Here is a 5809-nt window from a genome sequence, read left to right on the forward strand (position 1 = left end):
TCTCCTGCATCCGAGCATTTTCCCCGTTGTCCGTTTTGCAATCCGACACTCCCACATGCACCGGCGCACCCCTCTTGTCTCTTTTCGTGAGCGGGTGTTAAACGTTCTCGGAATGGACCGAGGTTTGCCAAGTGGCCTTGGTACACCACCGGTAGACCACCTGTCAAGTTTCGTTCCATTTGGAGGCCGTTTGATGCTCCAACGGTTAACCGGGTAACCGCAAAGGCCTCTTTTGTGTTGTAGCCCAACACCCCTCCAAAACAGCCCAATAATCCACCTAAACCCCCTCCATGCTCTCTGTCGTCGGATCACGATCGCGTGGTCGAAAACTACACTCCATTTGGAGTCTCCTAGCTCCCTCTACCTATAAATATGTGATCCCCTCCGAAAATCTCGCAGTCCAAACCCTAGCCCCTTCCCCACTCCGCCGCCGGACACGTCCAGTCCGCGCTGGACAGGAGCCGCCGCCGCCCGCGGGCAACCGGAGGCCGCCACATGGCAATCGCCGCCTCCCGTGCCGCTGGCCCGCCCGGGCCCGAGGCCGGCCCCCGCGGCCCGTCTCCCCGCCGCCGCTGCCCGCGGACGACCGCGCCCGAGCGCCGCCCGCTCCTCCGCGCCGCCGCCTCGGTGCTCCGCCAGCCGCCGTCGCCCGCGCCGTCTCGCCGGCCATCACCGCCAGTGCTTCGCCCCCGCGCCGCCCCGGTCGTCCCCCCCCCCCCCCCCGCGCCGCGCCGGTGTGCCTCCGCCGGCCGCCGCCCCGCGCCGTTCGGCCACCGGATTCGGCACCCCCTCGCCGGCCGCCGCCGTCCTTTTTCTGTCACATTATGTTGCCCTGTTCATCACATCATATCTCCTTGCATACCACTCCGTTTTGCGTGCATGACATATCAAAATGTTCATCATGAGATGATCTTCATTTTGTTCCATTGTGCCATGCATGTTTGGGTTCATCTTGATGCCTAAATCGTTGTTGCAAAAGTGCTATATGATGTTTATGCTGTTACTTATCAGATTATGATGTTTTGTCATTTTTGTTGCAGTTGATGTGTGCATCTTATGAGCAGGAGCTCTACATGTGTGTTGAACTATGCCATGTCTTCTTTATATAGGTGCTTTCCATGTATTTTTGTGATCTATGTGGTGACTAGCACAAGCATGTAAACTAGGCTTCGTGATGTTGCTGTTTTCAGGGACGGGATTTTGCCAAGTCCTTTTCCTGCTGTTATTTTGATGCCATGTATCCATGTTCCTAAAGTGAGATCCATGCTTCTTTTGAGTATGTTCAGTAAGGATGTTTTGGACATATAGATGTGCTCTATCAATCCTTGCCCCTGTTTGCAATTATGGAGTGACCTAGCATGTCTCAATCTTGCTCTACTTTTGCTATAAAATGTTCCTGGCAGAATGTTAACATGCTATTCAATTTTGCCATGGATGTTGCTAGTGATCCATACATGGTATGAACTTGCTCTTGCCATGGTTAGCTTCACGAACATGTCTTATTGCTGTTGGTATGCTTGTTTTGTCATGCAATTCTTTGTGATGAGTGAGGCAAGCTCGCAAAGATGCCTTCATAATGCTGTTAATGCCATGCTCTGTTTTCTGCTGAAGTCTGAATATGGTAATAAAACTTGCTATGTTTATATGGGTGCCACCATATCTTCTGTGCCTTTTTCGCTCATGATCACTAAGTTTGTGAAGCTGATATCTTTTGCACTTTTGCCATGCTTGTTTGATCCTGCTTTGGTGTGATTTAGCCGTATCTCAGTGTTCATGTTTTGTCAAGCATCTTGAGTATATCACTGTCATATGTTTTGTCGTTATGTTGGAGTGCAGTAGCTTAGCTTCTTGTTGCATACTAAGTGACATCGTGCTGTTAATCGTAGATTTGTGCCATCCTTGTTTTGCTTGTCATTTGCAAACCGTGCATCCGATTCCGGTGATCCTTATATCGATTTCGACCGAAATCATCTCATCTTTCTAGCAGCATACTTAGTTTGCCAAGTTGATGCCTTGTTCATCTTTTCCCTTCCGGAGCACGCATATGCATTGCATATCACATCTCGCATATCATGCCATGTATTGCATCATGTTGCTTGTGGATTTCCCGTGATTGATTGTTGGTCCTTTGCTTGTGTTCTTGCTTTGGGTAGAGCCGGGACACGAGAACGCTTATGAGGAACCTGTTGAGAACGCTTACGAGGATCAAGTGTGACACCCAAAAAATTTAATTGAATTTTTTTTCAAAACTTTTATTTGAGGAGGGTATTTAAATTTTCTTCTAAAGGACTCTCCCTCTAAAAACTTTCAAACCATTATGGCAAGCGTTTATTTTGGATTCACCCAAGACTTGATTTTGGTCTTGGAGGTTTGCCCCTTTTTATTTGGACTCAAACAAAATACTTCTCTCTTGGAAAAATGTCTTTTGACAATTCCTTTGAAAAGCCCTATAGCTTTTGGAATGATCTTTTCCACTTTCAACAAATCTCTCTTGCCATGACCTATGTGCAAATCCTCTTCCACAAACCTTTCCCCACCTTCGGATCATGATGTACCTCAAATCCAGCAAGTTGAACCTCTCCATATATTTATTTCCATTTATTTCTTATCAAAAACAATTTCTGCCTTCTATTCTAGCTCTTGGAGATTTACAAAGGAGCTACCCTTTCTGTTTTGATTTTTGCCACCAAACCAATTTCCCTTCCTAGTCCTTTGAACCCTCAACCAAGATCCATGAAGATCCACTGGTCTCCAGTTCAAATTTTTCAAACTATACTTGCTGCAAGTTTGGACCAGATTTGCCAAATTTGATGAAATTCATTCAAATCCCTCTCCAAAATTTTGAGAAAAATCAGGCAGCCTCTGGGTGCATTGAGAGGTCACCTCACCAAGTCCCAGCTCCAGGAAAAATTTTCTTGACGCCAAATCATTTCATCGAACACCTTCAGAGCACTGTCAATGTCATGTTCAGTCAAATTCAGTTAACAGTGTCTGAACCACTGTCGTTTCTTCAGTGTCCGTTGCCAATATCACCAGTGCCCCGGCGTCGCCATGTTTCCTGTCCCCTACCCCTTGTCCTCTGCACCGCACGAGCGCCTGGATGCTTGCGGGCGTCGACGACGAGCAGGAGGAGGTGCGCCGCCCCGTGACCGACGCCAGCGGCGGCGTTGCGGCCGCTAGGAAGAAGCACAGCGTAGACGGCGCTAACCAGCGCCGACCAAGCCACCGGAGGCCGCCGCGTGGTCTTCCACTCCCCCGTGCGTGCTGCCACCCTTGTCGTGAACCGCTAGGCGCGGAGCGCGCTCTCTGCCGCCGCCGTGCCAGTACGGCGACCCCGACGAAGACCGACGCCATTACGCCATGCCCGACCAAGTTTACCAGTGGAATGGGACCAGTAACGCTCACTGGTGCTGCCTGGCCACCTAAACCCCCTGCCAAGCCACTGCCTCGCCGTAATCGCTCGCCGGAGATTCTGCGTTCACGGCCACCCCCTCGAGCCGCCTATAAATAGAGGCCCCGAGCTCCAGCTAGTACCCACACCACCTCTGCACTCCACCAAGACCCCGCCTAGCCACTTGAAGAGCCCCGAGGGAGTCTCCTTCCTCAACTCCGGCCGCCGCGACCCGCCACGGGATCCAGCTCGATTCGCTCCCGTGCGTGCACCTCTGCCTCCCATCTCTTGCCAGTAACTCTCTAGTGCATCCCTCCTTCTGACCCGCGCTTCAATTCGAAGTTTGCAGCACACCACCGGAGTTCCCCACCATCGCCCGAGCCGCCGTCCGCCGGAGAAAGTGTCACCGTCGACATGGTGCTCTCTGACCCCAAGTCCACCACCCACCGACGCGGAAGGACACGCTGATACTCTTGGTACACTCCGATCTCCCTGACTTGCCGTGGTTCGACGCCGGCGACCACCGCAGCCTTCGGGCGCCGGCGAGGTTTTTCAAGCCTGACATGTGGACACCCCACGTCAGCCTCTCTTCTTTCACCCCGAAGCGTTTTCTGTTGGCGCCTTCGGGCAGAGTACGTTTTCTCTGTGGGCTGGCGCGTTTCTATTCGAAATGTTTTCTGTTTTCTCAGTTAAGCCCCTGGAACCTTTCTGTTTCATTACAGATGAGTCCCTCGACAGAAACCCTTATAACTTTTTAATGAAAAGTGATTTTTGAGTGATTCTTTTTCTGACAGTCTTATATTTTTGTCTAGTTTTTGATGGGATTTATTTGAAAAAAATTTGGAACAACTTTTATGCATGCTTTGGTTTTCACGCTAGTATACATTTTCGATATACCGTAGGTTCCGAGAGAGGTGACGGAGGAGCAAACTTCGCCGAGCTAGACTCCGACTTCTCCGAACCAGGCAAGCATGTTTGAACCTTTGATATGGTAGGTGTTTTGCATGTTTGCGTGAAGGGTTGTGCATGGCATATGAGTATCGGTGAGTATCTCGTTGCATGTGAGGCAACTACCCGTGTGTTCCAAAGTTACTGTGATCTCTGATGAGAGATGGCCTAGTCATGTGCTGACATGAAGGGCAGTAAGGTGGTACTATTGTAGCATGCCAGCCTTACGTCATCCGATTAATTCCAACGTTAACGTGAACGGAGTCACGTTATCGTTCTTCCCCCTTCCGTGCTACCACATGTTTTCTGCCAGAATACGGTTTAGTAAGTTGGTAACCTCTTTCCGTGTACACACCAAACAGAGGGGCCGGGATGATGGTTCCATGGCCCTGGATTAAAGCCAGTCATCCGGTCAGGGGGCATGGGTGTTTTCGGTTGGGACCGAGAGGGGGGCACCCCTTAGAGCGCGCGTATAGAAATTTGATCCCATGCTACGCGAGGTTGTAGCCTCCCCGTCTCAAGGTTTTTCTTGAACGTTGCCGAGGGTGATTCCTGGCTTCGGAATGTTGAATGGGTGTGTACTGGTTAGACGTGTTTCTTCCAAAACACCGTAAACGGAACTAGTCCCCGTGACTACTGAAATCCGTTGGCTGTGGTTAAAGTACAAACTCTGCAGAGTCAAATCCTTCCGAGTCATCGTATCCATGGTCAAGTAACGTGATCAGCGTATCCATGTCTATGTCTTAACCTCGTGGTATATTTTTCTTTCCGGTCAGCGAGCGTGAGTAGTAAACTTGGTTGAACGTTATTCCTGTGGATGGACTAACCCTGTTGTTTATCTCATGCCTGATTATTATCTTGATATGATTTGAAATTCATGAGCTACTAAGTTATGATTATAAGCCCTTTATGTGATGTCGCTCAGACGTCCGACTGTGGCATGTTTGTCTTTTATTTTCAATATAAGCCCTTTATGTGATGTCGCTCAGACGTCCGACTGTGGCATGTTTGTCTTTTATTTTCAATATAAGCCCTTTATGTGATGTCGCTCAGACGTCCGACTGTGGCATGTTTGTCTTTTATTTTCAATATAAGCCCTTTATGTGATGTCGCTCAGACGTCCGACTGTGGCATGTCTGTCTTCTCTTTTCAATATAAGCCCTTTATGTGATGTCGCTTAGACGTCCGACTATGGCATGTTTGTCCTTTATTTTCATCATAAGCCCTTTATGTGGTGTCGCCTTGACGCCTGACTGCGGCATTGTTATTCTTGCTTTTTCCTCCCGAGGAGTCATTCAGACCCTCGTTTGGCACCCAGTATATTATTTTGGGATTTCGGGAGGACTACCGCCCGACTTCTCTTTTATTTTCCGTACAGTATTATCTCTATGTCTGAGTGCACTTGTTAATCTGTTCATACGCTTCATGTTTACATTTGTTATATCTTATGTCCGAACTGTCTTGCGAGTA

This window comes from Aegilops tauschii, chromosome 7 (assembly GCF_002575655.3).
Source record: "Aegilops tauschii subsp. strangulata cultivar AL8/78 chromosome 7, Aet v6.0, whole genome shotgun sequence".
Taxonomy (NCBI): Eukaryota; Viridiplantae; Streptophyta; class Magnoliopsida; order Poales; family Poaceae; genus Aegilops; species Aegilops tauschii.